This window comes from Rhinichthys klamathensis, unplaced genomic scaffold (assembly GCF_029890125.1).
Source record: "Rhinichthys klamathensis goyatoka isolate OS25496 unplaced genomic scaffold, OSU_Roscu_1.1 h1tg000438l_1, whole genome shotgun sequence".
NCBI lineage: Eukaryota > Metazoa > Chordata > Actinopteri > Cypriniformes > Leuciscidae > Rhinichthys > Rhinichthys klamathensis.
This window is the reverse complement of record NW_026606934.1, coordinates 1,117,431-1,137,177: the sequence shown is the minus strand read 5'-3', so window position 1 is coordinate 1,137,177 and position 19,747 is coordinate 1,117,431.

Below are 19,747 nucleotides of genomic sequence, written 5' to 3'. Positions count from 1 at the left end.
CACACACACACACACATGCAGCAAGACGGAGGGTCACATGAGACGACTATTTCAGAAGAACATTTATTTGACAGAGGTTTCCCTCGGGGTCAAAGGTTAACTCAGACTTAATTTCCTCCTGTCTGCAGAAACACAAAGAGAAGATAATAGCTATATCAGTTTATTTTACAAACACACACTTGTTGTTTAGTTGAACACAATGGCTCATGATGCTGATACAATAGACTAGATGCTTGTATTTTAATGTTTATTTGTGAGGGCAATTGATTTGTCCCCTGCCGCTTCATTGAGACCCTTTCTGTTAAAGTTAATGAGAAATGAAACCTGTTTAAACACTGGCACACCTATTGAATAATATTTAACAGCCATATAACTGTATCAGCTTGGTTTTTGTTAGTGTGTATCAGCTTAATCTGGTAAATTATAATATTACAGGCAAACAGTTTTTGATTCCGTCAATGAAAACGGAGAAGAAATGCATAATTATAAAACATACTGTTAGAATAGCACCTCGAGATATTATCAATCAATGCACTTTTGAAGAAGAAAAATCTAGAATATGATATTTTTTAGTGGATAATGTTGAGGATTGATTCACTTGAGCTGAAGCTGAATTGCTTTGCATAACTGTAACCCAAACGCATCTAATGCATGAAAAATTAATCAGATGAACATAATATAAGCGTATATTAATGCTTCATCTTCTTCATTAAGTCACAGTGTGAATGCGCTCTTAGTTTCCGTAACAGTTAATGTACAACACAAACAAGGAATAAGTAAAGCATGATGAATTCAAACACTGTACACTGGAAAATATATATTCTAAACAATTTTCACTGTGGGATTGCAGAAATAATTACAGAGAAACAGCCATTTTGAAGAAAAACATTTTGAAGTAGAAAAGCTGAAATATGGAGATGTTCTGGTCACACTTTAGATTAGGGTCCAATTCTCACTATTTACTAACTATTAACTACGAATATTGCCTCAATAAACTACTGCTTATTAATAGTTAGTATAGTATAGCTGAGTTTATTGTAGAATATAATCATGCAGAATAGGGCATTAGTATGCGCTTTATAAGTAATAAACACCCAATATCCAATATGCATGATAATAAGCAACTTTAATTGTGAGAATTGGACCCTAAACTAAAGTGTTACCGCATTCTTGTAAAATGTACTCCAATAATCTTTGTTTTATTTACAACTTCGAAAAAAATTGGTGTAGAAACTATTTTCAGTCAGAAATAGCTTATAGATTTGACAAATGATTACAAAGAAACAGCAGTTGTTTCTTAGTAGAAATAAAGACATATATATATATATATGTGTGTGTGTGTGTGTGTGTGTGTGTGTGTGTGTGTGTGTGTGTGTGTGTGTGTGTGTGTGTGTGTGTGTGTGTGTGTGTGTGTGTCTTTATTTCTACTAAGAAACAAAGACATGGTGTTTGTGAAGACAAGACAAGTGGACAAGTGGTTGTGAAATTATAAATATATATTTATATTATATTTATAATTGTGTTAAAATTTGAAATATTTTGTGTTTTAGCTTTCATTATATTTAAGTTTTCATGTTAGTTTTAGTTTAATTTTGAGTAATTTCGTTAAGTGCTTTTGTCATTTTTATTTATTTTTATTTTTATAAAAAATATTGCTATTTCGGTTTAATTTATTTTTATTTTTAGTTAGTTTAGTTTTTTTTTATTTCCAGCTAATAATTTTAACAACTTATTTCTGCAACACTTTTTTTACAGTGTCCCTTGCTACATGTTACATGTACTCAGAGCAGAGGTGGGTAGTAACGAAGTACATTTACTTCGTTACATTTACTTGAGTATTTTTTTGGAAAATTTGTACTTAAGAGTAGATTTAATTGTGGGTACTTTTACTTTAACTCGAGTAGATTTCTAATGAAAAAACTGTACTTTTACTTCGTTACGTTTGGCTACGTTCCTCTCGTTACTTTATTTTAATGCAATATGTTGTTAAAAGCGTAGTTTATTCTAAGCGCACGCTCTCTCTTTTTTCTGGGCATGAGCGATGCTCAATTCACAAATGAATCACTCTTTTGAGTCGACTCTGTTCAAAGACTTCATCAAACAAGTTGGGCAGATCTGTCTAAATCGGTTCGCGAATCAGTTTGAATGATCTGTTCAGTTTCCTGCACGCACTGAATCGTCTCGGAGTCGTAACAGGAAGATTTAAGAACATCAAGAACGTTGTATGAAGTGGCGGTAGTCTACAGTACAGTCTAGAAAGTAAATCTGCAAATGCATCATATTTTTTGCCAGCGATGAAGATCTTTATTAGTTGAACTTGAACATCTTCGTATGTTACTTCGTAAGCTGTCTGTGAATGAATGATTCCACACGACGATACATTCGATTTCATTCAGGTAATACATTTTACAACCAAACAGATTATTACGCCATATAGCACTACTACAAAGTATGGCATTACCCTTTTTTTGGACGTATACATTACTTTATACATTAAATAAGCTATCATCGTCCAGTTTATGAATGTGTGTACACACGAGTGTGTATTGCGCAATGGCGTGCGAACTCGACTTGAAAACGAATGCCTTTGCCTGCCTTATTAGACTCAGTTAACCAGTTTAAAGATGCTTTCATAAATATAGCCTACATCTAAATACATTTTGGAGAACAGACAGAAGAAGATCCGTGCATTTGATCGTTGTTTATGTTGGGCATGACATGACTGCGAGCACATGTGAAGAGTTTTAACACTTTCTAATCTGTCAATGGTTCCCATCCCTTGAATGCAAAACTCCATAGAGTCACTTTATTCCGACATTGTCTAATAATCCAAATGTAGTTGTATAAGTTACTATACTATTATACAAACCAAAGGACAGCCAATGGTTTTCAGGCTATAGATATACAGAAATAATGTTTGTCTCTTCTGTTTTTGTTGCAAAGATAGCTTATCTAATTATGATAATAATAGTCATTTAAATGAAAAAAAAAAATCTAAATAATATCATGTTACATATACAGTATATATATATATATATATATATATATATATATATATATAGGCCTATGTGTAAAGTAACTAGTAACTAACTACTTGAGTAGTTTTTTCATTGGTTACTTTTTTACTCTTACTCAAGTAACTTTTAAGATTATTACTTTTACTTTTACTTTGAGTAAATATTTCTATAAGTACTTGTACTTTTACTTGAGTACAGTTTTTGGATACTCTACCCACCTCTGCATGTACTTAATTTAGTAAAAATAGCAAATTATGCATAATTACATGCAACTAAACCCTAATCATTACTCTATAGTAGTACATAATTAATTATTATACTTAAATGTATAATTACACTGTAACACGGACATAAAGGGTTACACTTTATTTAAGGTGTCATAGTTACAGTGTAATTATATATTTAAGTGTTGAGTAAATGTACTTACTATATAGGGTTTGGTTGAGGGTTAGTTGCATGTAATTATGCATAATCTACTGTTATTACTATGGTAAGTACATGTAACAAGGACACTGTAAAATAAAGTGTAACCCTTATTTCAGTTTATTGCCAATTTAGGCAACATTTCAAATTTTGAACTTAAATTCATATTTTATTTGAGTTTAAATGTTAGGTTTAATTGTGCATGTTTCAGACAGGTTCTGCACGGGTCAGTGAGGACACTGGTGTACAAACACTGAATGTTTAAATGTTGTGGTATAATGTTTCTCGAGCGCAGTGAAACCCACTGACCCGTGCGAGGTCGAGGGTGAACCGTAACCCAGGCTCATCATTGCTCAGGTGTTGGAGAGCGTTGCTATGTGTGATGACGACGATGATGATGATGATGATGATGATGATGATGACTGAGAAGTGGGAGGAGTCTGTTTGGCTTTTCCAGGAACATCTAAGCTCTGGTTTCTATTAGGAGGCACTAACAGAACATGTGTGCTAAAACAGCAGACTGGATAAACAAACCAAACCTGTCACCTAAATCACATGCCTGACAACTTGCTAAAACCAGACCGTTCCTCGAACACGCCGTGATTAAACTAGCCACAGGTTCACCATGTTCACCACTGAGAAAAGCTGCTTGCATTAAACACCAGTGGTCACTCAGTGTTGTGAAACTCTCACATAATGCAAACGTCTGCAAATTAGTCCAAATGGGAATTTGCTAATTGATTCCCCTGAGCAGCATCTCAAAGGACAGTGTGTGTGTGTGTGTGTGTGTGTGTGTGTTGCTGGATATGAATATAATAGCAGGATAGATGTCAAGAAACGTCAGGCTTTTTAACACCAGAGGTACTGGCCCTTTAATTAGTGGAAATTAGTTCATATTTAAAAATACTGGAACTGAATGATTCATTTAGTGGCTCTTGAGTCATTTCTTTCGCACACTGACAATGTGGTTTAAAGATGAAAATGATTATAGATCATTTTCTTAAGTGGATATAGGGGTGAATCATTTTATTTAATACAAATAATATAATATATATTATGCACAATAATGCTCAAATAAAAGAATTTTCCACAAAATAACTGTTCACCGGCCAGTGAAGTCTGATTCACACATCAGTTTGATTCAGTGTAACGACTCACTGAACTGGTCAAAGTGATTCATCAGAACACATTCAAATACTGTATGTAATAATGACAAAAATACTGGAAAATATCTATTTTCCAGTATTGGAAAATGTATATTATATAAATGTACATTTATTTTTAATATTAATTTTAAATAAATTTTTTGATATATTTTAAAACTTGTTTTGTATTATTATTTGTGGTTGTAAGCTTCCTTTGAAGTGCTAAAAAGACTCATTAACGAAACCAGAATTGTTAAGTTTGTCAAAAACATTTTTGTTCCTGTTGTAATTTAGATGCATAACATAAATTTTTTGATCTGTGTAGGTAAATATCAATCATAAAAATCAATCATAAAAACATGTATTATATAATATTACACAAGTGTTTTCATTACCAGGCTTCTGAAATACAGTCTCAGTTCAAAGTTCACAGACTTGTACAGAACTGTCACAGTCGGCTTATCTGATGTGTGTATATTTCATAATATTATGGCTGTTTGTTGTGTTATAATATATCACTGTAATAAATCGCAGTATATGTGATTGTTTCCCCTCTTTATTAGCAAACAGAAGCTCATGAGCGTTAGTTGATCAGTAACAATCTCGTGTCTGTCCTCAGAGAACCTGCTGTGATCCCCAGTGTGTGTGTGTGTGTGTGTGTGTGTGTGTGTGTGTGTGTGTGTGTGTGTGTGTGTGTGTGTGTGTGTGTGTGTGTGTGAGAGTGTGAGTGTGTGTGTGTGTGTGTGTGAGTGTATGTGACAATTACACATTTTTTTCTCTTGATTGAATATTGATGGATTTTGTGCACAAGTTTTTTAATGATTTGCTTAATTATACACTACTCTTTATACTCTTATACACACTTAAGCAAATGATGGTTGTTTTTTTGCTGCTGCACATGCAGATGTTTTCTGTCAAAACATATGCAACGATTAATTAGGCTCCATAAATCTGTAACATTGCACATTGCACATGTTTCTGAATCGACCTCTGCATGACCTCACAGATCATGAACACAATGTCACTTTACATGATTTTCATGCAGTTTTCAATCATATTTTGTGGAACGTTCCAGTTTACGCCAAGCAAAACAACAGAGAGTTTGAAGTGTGAATATCTGGAGTGTGTATCAGCTGCGTGATCATTTGATGAGCTTCTCGAGGTCCTCCTGAATGTCCTGAAACACACACACACACACACACACACACACACACACACACTGCTGCACAGAAGAGCTCTTGTGTTGCTCTGCGTCAGTTTGCGCTTCATGAGGGAAATCACTTCATCACGGTAACACACACACACACACACACACACACACACACACACACAGTAAAATGTCGATGTTCCGTCAGATCAGCAGAAAAACAAGATCGGCCTCCTTTTTTATTTTGATAAGTGGCAGTTATTAAACTCATTAATCCACAAAAAGTTTCATGTTCACAAAAGCAAATTACAAGAGCGATCGATTAAACAGTTCGGTTATCTATCTATCTATCTATCTATCTATCTATCTATCTATCTATCTATCTATCTATCTATCTATCTATCTATCTATCTATCTATCTATCTATCTATCTATCTATCTATATATCCATCCATCCATCCATCCATCCATCTATCCATCCATCCATCTATCCATCCATCCATCCATCCATCTATCCATCCATCTATCTATCCATCCATCCATCCATCCATCCATCTATCCATCTATCTATCTATCCATCTATCCATCCATCTATATATATATCCATCCATCCATCCATCCATCCATCTATCTATATATATATCCATCCATCCATCCATCCATCCATCCATCCATGTGTCCATAAGACACTTTAATAATGATTTGCATTTCTGATCAGCAGCTTCAGAAGAACACGAGACTCGGCACCAGTTAAATCAGATGAGCATGAGGTGAAATATTTGGTTCCTTTCTAAAATTATTAATATGTAAATGGATATCAAAAAAGTAGTCTAATCTATTCTAATCCATCTAATCTTTTAAGCCCATTAGAAAACATGCTTTTGTAAATTATAAGTATGCCATAAAAAGTCACAATTATGACATTGCTACTAAGTCATATTAATGAGATGAAAGGTCTAAAACTTAAAAGAATAAAAAATAAACATGACATACTAAATTGAAATTATGACTTAAAAGTCATAATTATGACATTAAAGTCTAAATGTGGAATTTTTCATTATTATCATGTCAAAATTGTTATGAAACTGACAATGACAGTCATAATTTCAACTCTTTATATCAAAATTTAGATTTTTTTAAATTTAATAAATATTCATAATTATGACTTAGTATTAGTTACTTAGTATCAGTAATCTCATAATTGTGACTTGGTATGTCATAAATTAGACTTTTTATCTTATAATTTTGACATTCTATTTCATTGTGACATGAAAAGTCAAAATTATGACTTAATTGTCATAATTAAGATAGCAAGAAATATATCATGTGGCGGAAATGGGCTTCCATAATTTTTGCATTTTGTTGTACAGAAATAATGAGCCTCAAAAGCCATGCAGCGCTCTAGACAGATGAACGTATGGATTATTAGAAACTGCCTGCAATATTAAAATTAATGATCTATATCTGTGTGAGGGTGAATGCAGTGTACAGGTATGGCATTAACCCTCTGTGCTGCTCAAATATGACCAATCATTTTTTTATTTCAATGAAATTAATGTACTATATTTTACTCCGATAATGTTTTTATATATATATATATATATATATATTGGATTTTCAGGAGATTTTATGGCACTAAATTATATTTATGCAGTCGTTATAATCCATTTATTCACTTTTTGAGCATGGACTTGAAAATGACTTTTCCAACTTAAACTTTGGATCACAAACTGAAGTTCAGGCTCTTTATAAAGACGACATGCAGATTATTGCTGTATCAAAAAAAAGTTTTAAAAAGTTAACTTGAAATATATATATACAGAATTGTATATTTATTGTTATGAAAAATGCCAAAATTGCAAAAAAAAATCAAATTTTATATGAAATATGTTTTTTTTTTTACTCTGAAACAGCAAGAAAATCAAAGCCTTAAATCTAGACAAGTTGAGTTCCAAATTTGAGGTTGATTTCTCAAAAAATGAGCTTTCAGTAAGATGTTGTTTGGCCACAGTATCAAACAAATTCGTCTCCCATTCATTTCCAATGCGCTTCTTTTTTGACTGCGAGGAGCACAAGTGTGACTATTTTTTTTTTTTTTTCAGGAGCATTTAACCTTTATGAATCATGTCCATGGATATTTTTTGTGTGTTTACACAGCAAGTGCCAAAACCTTTGCCAAGTTTAGTACCATTCCAATGAAGTTAAAAATATAAAAATGTTCAGTCACGAATGACGAAGAGCACCAAGGGTTAATGATTAATAACATGGGGTTAAATCCCAGAGAAGAAGAAGCGTGTGGTCTTGATCTCAGTAATCAGAAGAGTTACATGAGAAGATCAGAGCTCATAAACATCTGTGGGCGACTATCAGCACTTCAGCGGACGTGTGTGTGTGTGTGTGTGTGTGTGTGTGTGTGTGTGTCTTCAATAAGTGACTCACTCAGGCTGGAAAAACAGCACTTTTGTTGATGGGTTTGCAGAAGTTGAAAGGCACTGTTGACTTAATCAGAATTTACATTATGAAATGAAAGCACAATTTTGAATGAACAGGAACGTCTGGTGAATGTCATGGGTCTGTCGACTGTTATCACACAGAATAATAGGCTTCAGAATGAAAGAAGCAGTTCTGCTCTAATAATCATGATAAAAAACATGTTCCTTTCCATATTCATAACCTCTGAAAGTCTCAGACGTCTGTATATTAATCTTTCATTTGTGTCTATTTCCCTCTTCGTATCTAAAACACACACTGATTGATTCACTGTTCAAAACTTGTGCTGTGTTATTTATTATGTTGAAATTTTGTTTAGTCTATTTTTTTGTTTGTTTTCTATTCTATTTTAAAAAAATAGAATTCTATTTTTTATTCTATTTTTTTTACTCGTTTGCATATTTTATTTATGTGTTTATTTCTTCTTTTAATAGTTCAAAATAGAGATGCAATTTATTGATTTCTGTGTTTTTTAAGTTGATTTAATGTGATATTTTAAAGGAACACTCCGACTTTTTGGGACTTTAGCCTATTCACCTTATCCCCCAGAGTTAGATAAGTCCATACATACCTTTTTCATCTCCGTGCGTGCTATAAGGCTGTTTGACGCACCCACCGCTAGCCTAGCTTAGCACAAAGACTGGATGTAAATGGTTGCAGCTAGCATACTAATCCAAATAAGTGACAAAATAACGCAAACATTTACCTATTTACATGTTGTGATTTGTATAGTCACAGAGTGTACAAAAAACAAAGTCACATGAGACACAGACATATTTTAACCGTATAAATACTGGGAACTATATTTATTAATATATTTATTTGGATTAGTATGCTAGCTGCAACCATTTACATCCAGTCTTTGTGCTAAGCTAGGCTAGCGGTGGGTGCGTCAAACAGACTTACAGCACGCACGGAGATGAAAAAGGCATGTATGGACTTATCTAACTCTGGGGGATAAGGTGAATGGGCTAAAGTCCCAAAAAGTCGGAGTGTTCCTTTAAGTACAGATGGGATTTGTAACTTGTTTTATAGGCGAAATAGAAAAGTAACAGCAAACCTTTCCTCATCCATGCACGATTTTTATTAGATATCATTCTTGATGTCACACGTATGATGTGAAGTAATGCATATGGAAAAGATGATGAAGCAGATCTGATCCAGACTGAGAAATGTTTGCACTGTTCGTCTCTTCTCGGCCCAGTCTTTCCGTCGGTGTGATTTACTGCTTAGTTTACCAGTGAACGCTGCGTCTGTGTCTGATGATTCACAGCTTTAGCCCTCTGTCCTCCGCGTCCTCAGAGATGTGTTATCTGCGGCGCACAATGAGCCGTGATGGCGCTCGTCAGAGGCTCTTGTGGTGATGAAAAGGCCGATCTGAATCAGGCAGTGATTTGCACCTGTGTCTTTGCTCTCGCTGCTGAATGTCTGGCTTCTCACACGCATATCATGCCTGTGACGGCGTGAGCTGGTAAAGGCGTTGGTTTAAATGTTTTTTAATTGCATTTTTAAACCCAACGATTGGTTTTGTCCATATTTGACCCAACCATGGGTTGAAACAACCCAGCATTTTTTTTAGAGTGACCAGAATCTGTAATTCCTGCCGACATTTTCTCTTTGTCTACAAAAACTCGTAGATGTATAATCAGCCCTTGTTAATTTTTTTTTTTTTTAAATGGTATACTAACATGTAGGCCTATTGGTCAATGTATGAAAATTACTAAATGAATTTATTTTAAAAACTGTTAAAGCTTCTTGCTTCTCAGATGATTCTCGCGAAGATCTCACTTTGAAACATTTCTCGTTAAATTACAGAGACCAAATTAATTTAACAGCTCTATTCCAGAGGTTGAGCAACAGTTGGCCGTGAGTTTATTGGCATAAACCTATATATGTGACAAAAAGTACCAAAACTGATGATTTAACTGATTGTATTCAGATTATTTTTTAATGAAGTGTGTCTGTTGTCTCACATTTCAAAAATGTAACTCACTGTCATACGTCAATATATAGGCCTAAGTGTTGATCATGTCGACTAGTTCATTTGCTTAAAGTAGCAGTGTGGATATTTTGATCAAAGAATAATAAAAAGCAGTTCTGGATCAATAAAAGTGAGGCTATTTCTATATGGTATTATAGGTGGATGATGTTTCTCAATGTTTTGTTGAGTTAGTTAGTAGTGTGTTGAAAACACTTAATTTGGAACAATAAATTGGTTAAATATAAGAATAAATCAATCTTTTACGACAATTGGGTTAAAAATGATATTCTAATGGTCTCACAATTGATAAATAACAAGGGTTTCTTACTTACATATACTGAATTTTTAAACATATTTGGGATTCCAAAATCTCCACGAGAAAATAGTATTGTTTTTGATGCTATACCAGTAGGTTTTTTTAGACTCTTGAGAGGCAGTAGTGAACCTCATAAGCAATCAATGGATAAAAAACAGGTTTTGTTAAACGGTGTTGATATAAAAGATAGTAAATGTAATAATAAATTTTTTAGATGCTTGATTCACTGTCCTGCCACACCTCGACATAAATATTTTTGGAATGAACATTGTGGAAATATCAATTGGAGATCGACTTGGATCTATACTTATAAATACTGTATTAATAACAAAGTGTACGAAATATATTTTAAAATTATACATAAAATTTATCCAACAAATGAGTTCCTAAAAAGATAAAAAAAATGACCTTTCTGAATCCTGTACATTCTGTAAAAAAGGATACTGAAACTCTCTTACATCTTTTCTTTGAATGTATGTATGTGAAGTTTTTCTGGATTGATGTGGAATATTTATTTAATATGTTGAGTGGAATTAAGATTAGTATAGAGAAAAGAGATGTTTTTTTTTTATTATGAAAAAAAAGATTTAGACAAGAGTCACGATTTTATGTTAAATTTGATCTTATTACTTGGTAAGTTTTACATACATAAATGTAAATGGTCTGAAAGGATGCCTAACATCTACCATTTTAAAGCTGACATGAAGATTTATTTTGAAACACTGAAAGGACTCTCAAACCGCAAAGCCACCAGAACGATGGATATCCTCAAAGATTTAAACTCCTCTTCTTTATTTTAATTATACATGTATACCTCCTTTACATTGTTGTTGTTCCTTTTTTTTTCTTTCTTTTTTTTTTCCAATGTGTGATTGAGTGCTCTTTAATTTCATTGATATGAATGTTATCTTTAATGCTTTTCATATCTTATGATGATTTGTAATCATTTAGTACAGTATATGTGAAACATCTGTATCTACTGTATTTTGTTATAATAAAAAAAAAAGAAAAAAAAAAAAAGTAGTGTGTTAAACTGGCGGTTATGGTAATTAAGGGCGGGACATTTCACAAACACGCTCGAAGCGCTCGGCCAATCACAACACACCGCTCCAGCCGACCAATCAGAGCACAGTGTGCTTTTCAGAAGGAGGGGCTTCATAGAGACAGGAAGTAAACAGAGCGTTACTGACAGACTGGGAAGAGAGGAGCCGCAACAATGGAGAATATGAGGAAAATAATCAACATTCAAGCAGGAAAACCTGCTCTAGTAGAGCCTGAAACAACAGTAAGACTTTGTGAAAGGGAATAATTGTAACACAGAGTGTTTCAGAAAACAAGGAAGAGGAGGATCCAAGTGCAGTATGGCAGTTTATTAACAAAATAACAGAAAAACATCCAGGCAACAATCAGAGTAAATCCAAACACGGGATAAACCAGACCTGAAAACAACTCACACAAAACATCTAAGGACAACTCAAAGACCATGTTGGGTATATATACACTCAAGGGGAGATTGGCAAACAAGACACACTCAGGAACTAATCAACAAGGAAAACTACAAGGACTACAAAACATGGCAGAGAACAGGAAAATAACATAACAGTCCACACAAGACAACACAGGATCATGACAATAATAGATCCTCTATAAAACACACACTCGTACTGTGTCAACAGTTGTCTTATTTGGTTTTATTTCCCCAAAAGGATTTTATGAGAAACAATGAGAGCTCTGTCAGAGAAAGGTCTACTTTCTAAATCTTTGGCTCATTTCACACTGATTATTTAAATATATAAACGTGGTATATAACATCTGCAAGCCTCATAGGCCCTTTAGTATTAATCATAGAAAGACTATTATTGAACAGATCTGTGATTTTAAAACGGACATTTTGTCACATCTCTTCATGCAAACAAGAACTTTATCCAGATAAGAAGCTCTTACTGAGTTAATGCTTGAGCAGACTGTCTGAATCTGTAATTCAAATGAGTCCAATTTTATTTATTTATTTAGTTGTTTTGGAAACGGCGTTCATCCATTAGCAATTACCTCAGAAAAAGACTTCAGGGACTCAATTAAATTTATATGTACAATGACAGATATTGCATTGGTCAAAAGCCTATTTTGAATGTCATTTGCCTCATTTTTTAGATTTGCAGTGTTAACTTTCAGCTTTATTCCCACTGCGTCTGGAAAACATCACGACAACATGTGACGTCACATCTGGAGGTTCGCTTGTTTAAACAATGCTTTTTATAGTTCCTAATGTTTTCTTTTTTCTTTCATCAAAAGTGATATGCAAAGTTCCTTCCCTAGACTGACTTATCTTGTGTTGCTGAACACATTTTGCACAAATGAGGTATACTCTTTCCTGTGAGCTTTTTATTTTTTATTTTAAAGAGCATTATGCATTAGAAGCACAATTCCCATGTTTTTGTTTTGGTTGTTTTTTGCTGCAAGAAGCATTGCTTCAGCAGATTCACACACACACACACACACACACACACACACACACACACACACACACACACACACACACACACACACACACACACACACACACACACACACACACACACACACACACACACACACACACACACACACACACCACACATTCCAGTTTAATACATATACACTGAAGATTTGTTCATATATAATTTGCCTGATTTATATTAGCCTTATATTCCTTAAAACATGGTGTAAATGTTTTTTTCTTCTTCTGTTGACAGTATTTTCTGATTTATTAAGTGATAAACAGAGAAATCCAAAATCCCATCTCAAAAAACAAAACAAAAAACCTGTATATGTCAACAAAATCAACCAAGAATTATTGACTTTATCCAGTGTTCAGATTTCTCATCTGGAAATACATGCAAATTAGTGTATATTTACTTACATAATACCTCATTTGCATATTCAAACATAACATTTAAGAAAACTTGTAATACAAAACAATTGTCTTAAACAGTTAGTTCACCCAATGAAATGAAAATGATCCCATAATTTACTCGCACTCATGCCATCCTATAGGTGTATATGTCTTTCTTCTTTCAGCCGAACACAATCTGAGTTTTATTTAAAATTATCCTGGCTCTTCCCAGGTTTATAATGGGAGTGAATGGAGCCTGAGATTTTGAAGCCCAAAAAAGCGCATCCATCCATCATAACAGTAATCCATACGCCTCCAGGGGTTGATAAAGGCCTTCTGAAGCGAAGCCATGCGTTTTTATAAGAGAAATATCCATATTTATAACTTTATAAACTATAATCACTGGCTTCCGGTAACGGCCGTACGCGAGTCTAGTTCCGGCGGAAGAGTGACCTCTGACCCGACGCATGATGAGTGACCTCTGACCCGACACATGATGAGTGACCTCTGACCTGACGCATGACGAGTGACCTCTGACCCGACACATGATGAGTGACCTCTGACCTGACGCATGACGAGTGACCTCTGACCCGACGCATGATGAGTGACCTCTGACCCGACGCATGATGAGTGACCTCTGACCCGACGCATGATGAGTGACCTCTGACCCGACGCATGACCTCTGACCTGACCCATGACGAGTGACCTCTGACCCGACGTATGACGAGTGACTTCTGACCCGACACATCATGAGTGACCTCTGACCCGACGCATGACGAGTGACCTCTGACCCGACACATGATGAGTGACCTCTGACCCGACACATCATGAGTGACCTCTGACCCGACGTATGACGAGTGACCTCTGACCCGAAGCATTACCTCTGACCCGACGCATGACGAGTGACCTCTGACCCGCCGCATGACCTCTGACCCGACGCATGATGAGTGACCTCTGACCCGACGCATGATGAGTGACCTCTGACCTGACGCATGATCTCTGACCCGACGTATGACGAGTGACCTCTGACCCGACGTATGACGAGTGACCTCTGACCCGACACATGATGAATTACCTCTGACCCGACGCATGACGAGTGACCTCTGACCCGACACATGATGAGTGACCTCTGACCCGACACATGATGAGTGACCTCTGACCCGGCGTATGACGAGTGACGTCTGACCCGACACATGACCTCTGACCTGACGCATGACGAGTGACCTCTGACCCGAAGCATTACCTCTGACCCGACGCATGACGAGTGACCTCTGACCCGCCGCATGACCTCTGACCTGACGCATGATGATTGACCTCTGACCCGAAGCATTACCTCTGACCCGACGCATGACGAGTGACCTCTGACCCGCCGCATGACCTCTGACCCGACGCATGATGAGTGACCTCTGACCTGATGCATGACCTCTGACCCGACGCATGATGAGTGACCTCTGACCTGACGCATGACGAGTGACCTCTGACCCGACGCATGATGAGTGACCTCTGACCCGACGCATGATGAGTGACCTCTGACCCGCCGCATGACCTCTGACCCGACGCATGATGAGTGACCTCTGACCCGACGCATGATGAGTGACCTCTGACCCGACGCATGATGATTGACCTCTGACCTGACGCATGATCTCTGACCCGACGTATGACGAGTGACCTCTGACCCGACAATTGATGAGTGACCTCTGACCCGACGTATGACGAGTGACCTCTGACCCGCCGCATGACCTCTGACCCGACGCATGACCTCTGACCCGACGCATGATGAGTGACTTCTGACCCGACGCATGATGAGTGACCTCTGACCTGACGCATGATCTCTGACCCGACGTATGACGAGTGACCTCTGACCCGACACATGATGAGTGTGTGCATTTATATGCACAAATATGACTTTTTAGCCTCTGTTGTTTATTAATTGTAGGTGGTTATAACCTGTTTGTGTGGTATCTCATGAAGACGCAGCAATGCACTGAGGTTAGCTATAGGCCTGAGGATAGCAGCTCGAGTTCTTCCCCGTAACCAGAGACGCTCATCCTTTCCACAGCAACCCTGAATCACACAGCAGAAGTGCAGACTCAGATAAACACGATAAAACATCACACTTTTTCAGTGTGGAGTGAATGAAAACAGTGGGCCTACTGTACATCTTCATCAGTCTGAGTCTCTGTACGTATTAAGCAAGATTGGCATCTTAATTATGCAGCCTTTTAAGATTTCTTTCTTTGATCTAATGCAATATTGCAGCATCTTTCACAAACAAGTCACGCACAACAAGCTCAGTTAAAAATGTAATCCAGGATGTTGGACGAGCTGAGAGAAATTGTCAATTTTAATACTAATATTGTATTACTAATACTAACATTTCATTCAATACTGAAATATATTAATGGAATCGTTGTTTTTTTGTGTGTGTGTGATTTATTTGACCCTATATTTATGCATGCTTTGCATTTTTACAAAATACTTTACTTTAATAAATACTTTTTTAATCTCTCAGGTTTGCTTTTGTTAACACTGTCGGTCAGGTATAGTGTCGTTGATGCATTATTATTAAATGCAATAGAGCATTTCATTTGAATGGAAGCTTGTTTAAAAAATAAAAAAGGTAATTGCGACTTTATATCTCGCAATTCTGACGATCTCGCAATTTTGAGAAATAAAGTCAGAATTGCAAGATGTAAACTTTCAATTGTTAGGTCAAAAGTCACATATATCTTATACATTTTTTTGTTCTGTGGCGGAGACAAGCTTCCATACATTTGAGAACTGCCATGAACAACAACCAACATAATAAAACAATGACAGATTGATATTCATCTCTTTCAGATGAAACTGAACGCACTCGGTGCCACTCACTGGACATTTCACTTTGAAAGTGTCGTGAAACGTGCAAGAAGCAACGTAATATCCTTTTGCACATGAGACTGGATTATAGCTAACAGCTTAAAAAGGTGCAAGTACTTTATTTTACTTTTACAGGAGCACTTTTACTCTGCGAAATTACAGCTATGAAGCTTAAAGCAACACCAAGTAGCTTTTCCTCTGCGGTCGCCCTACAGGTTGGAAGTGGAATTGTCCGTTACCGCTGTCGTAAATACTTTAGCCTAGCGCAGCCGACCGTCGCACACACACTCGCTGTTTATCCAGCACCGGCTTTGGAATGTATGTCCACAGACAAGCTAGAGTATGTTGCATGATTTCATGAAAGTATGATGTATTGCGACATCAGAAACGAAGAAAAACTAAATAATGACTATTGTAACGCTTGACGTAAAGCAAGTCAAATTTGTAGTTTTCTTATGTCTCATTAGAACTACAGAAACACGACCCGATCTGGCAATCTTACATTATAGCAGATATAGCATCCAGAAGTGCCTTTCACCCTGTTACGACTTAATGAACCACTGAAACCATTTTGGAAACATTATTTTAAGGTAAAAAAATCTCGTGTTGCTTTAAAGACCGTAAAAACTCTGAATCAGACACACCAGTCAGCGGGAAAATAACAGTTTGGGATCAGCCCGAATCTCCATAAACCTTGCATATGATTCCCACGCAGGTCAGAAACACACTCTTGCTCATCTTCCTCTGTATATTCAGCTGATAGCGACACACACACACACACACACACTGTGCCAACTGCATCACAATATTAACAGAGCCGGATCCCGATGGACTGGCCAGCGGGATGTAACTGGATCTGTACAGAGAAATATTCCAGTTCGAACTCAAAGATCCTTCCCTGCATTTCCATGTGTGACGCAAACACCAAAAAACAAAGTTCCCTGGAGGGATTTAAACCGTTCACTGTCCTTGTGTGTTTAGAATTGCATTTTGTGTACCAATGTTGTTTATATAACACAACAGAATTCACTCATTGCATTTTTTTTACCTCAAGGCAAGCTTGTAAATGTATGTGTGCAAAGAAATGTAAAAAGTGTGACTCCGCAAGCACGGGAGAAGTTTCGCTAATAAATATATCACCTAGTCCACCCACATATGTATCCAAAGTAACTTCTATTTATATGCATCACATGAAGATAGAAAGAACCACCTGATCCCTCTTAGCAATGCACGTGTTTATATGGACAGTGGGTTACGGGGGCTTGAAATGAATCATTTGTTCCAGCATATCATATCTGAGGTCAGTATTATACAGTTGCAAATGCTGCACTTATGGATTTAGAAGACAAGACTTTTTCTTTGTGTTCCAGATTGTCCAAAACATAATCAAGGACAGAGAGACTAACTCATGCAGCTGAACGTACTTCAGCTTATTCACAAACAAAACTAGATTAGCACTTTCTGAAATAAAGAGAAATGGCCGTTCATTAGCTATTATCAGTGTTATTTTAGCATCATTGCAACACTTTTACAATAAGGTTCCATTAGTTAACATGACTGAAAAATACTTAAAAGCATGTATTAATCTTAGTTAATAAATGCTTTTAAATGTTAAATGTAAATAGTGACAGGCATTACAAGATTTTTGTAATGGTTTTTTGTTCATTAAAACGGCATGAACGAATGAATAAATAAATAATATTAATTTTAACATTTACTAATACATTATTAAAAAAAAAAAATGTCTAACATGAACTAGCAATTGTGTTTTTTATTAATAACTAATGTTAACAAAGATTAATAAATACTGTATCAAATGTATTGCTCATTGTTAGTTAATGCATTAACTAATGTATACTAATGGGATCTCTTACTCTTTTAGTTTTTATTAATTTAGTTATTTTGAATTAAAAAGTTTTTTTAATTCTGTTTTAATTTTTATAGTTTACTAGTTTTAGTATTTTTTGTTGGGTTAAACCCAGGGTTAAAGTATACATAAAGTATATATAAAAGTATACTTTTATACACTAAAACGTGAACCAATTTAGTCCCAAATAGTATATACACTACACTAGTACACTGATATTAGGATACTTACAACGTGAAGTAGCCTTTACTTAAAAAAAGACCCTGTTTCACAGACCAGGCTTAAGCTAGTCCCAGAGTAAAATGCATGTTTGATCTGTTTTAACTGAAAGCAACTTGCACTGATATATCTTAAAATATGTCAGTGCCATTGTTTCGTCTCAAGATGCACAACAGTGATGGTTTTATTTTTGCTAAGGCAAGTTTATAAAATATACTTAGATAGGCCTAATCCTGGCTTAATCTATTGAACTTTACTTAAAGTTCCCCTGTGGTGAAAATCCAGCTTTTAATGTTGTTTATGTGTCTATGTGGTGTTTTTAATACGCTTTAAGACACACCATGTGTAAGTTCATAAGTCGACAGCATTGCTGAGTATTTTCTGCTTAAAACAAAAGACAGTCTCAAAAACACGGTTTGAAATCGCTGGTGTTTCTGACGTCACAAACGACCTTGTAACCAATCAGATCAACGTGTGATCGTCAACCAGTGGATCTCTGAGCTGAGGGAGTGAGTGGAGGCGGGGCTCATTTGCATATTCATAGAACCGCGCATACTAAATGAGGCAAGGGTGTCGAGTTACATTCAAGATATGATTTTTTTTTTTACGAAAAAAACATTTAAATATGTGATTTTGGTGATCAAAAATGAGTTTTAAGGGATACAATGATTGACTACAGAGAGACTTTAAGTATACTCTATAAAATAAACTTGAAGTACACTTATGTTTTGTAAGGGTGTTCTTGTTTTGATCTCAACACACGCTGGACTTGGTCTCGGTTTTGACCACTAGAATGCAAACCCTGTAGTTAGCAGCATAAATGGCGACTTCTTTAAGTGACGATTACACAACGTGACATTGACAAAGCAACACTGATTTTGGCAGATGTCTCTTTCAAAGCGGCTTGATTCAAAATGTCACATGGCTGGTTACAATGTAAAAGTGGGCTTTTAATAATTTCCTCCTCCGAAAATAACCCTGCACTGACAAGACAAAACAAGCGAACTGAAAGGCATTCATCAGCGTCTTTTCTCCAACGCGGCGTCTCCTGATGAGATCCAGTCCTCGACCCGCCACTCCTGAACCATCGGCTCTTATTGGACTCATGCAGGCAAAGCAACACCTCCCCGAAATAGAGGCTTTTCATGGCTGGCAGGATCTGGGCTGATTGCCAGTGAATGGGTTTGCTCGGCTCAAATGAAAATGACTGATTTTGTGCATCTGGACACATCAGCCTCATTTTTCATTTTTCTTTCAGAGTGACATTTTGTATTCTTTGTCACTCTGTTTTTTTATAATACCTTTTATCTGTGAGCATGAACGAGGAGACGCGACAGTCCAAGTGAAAGCACACGTTTATTTGAAAAACACAAACATATTCCAATCCTAGAACAAGAGTACAATCCACACG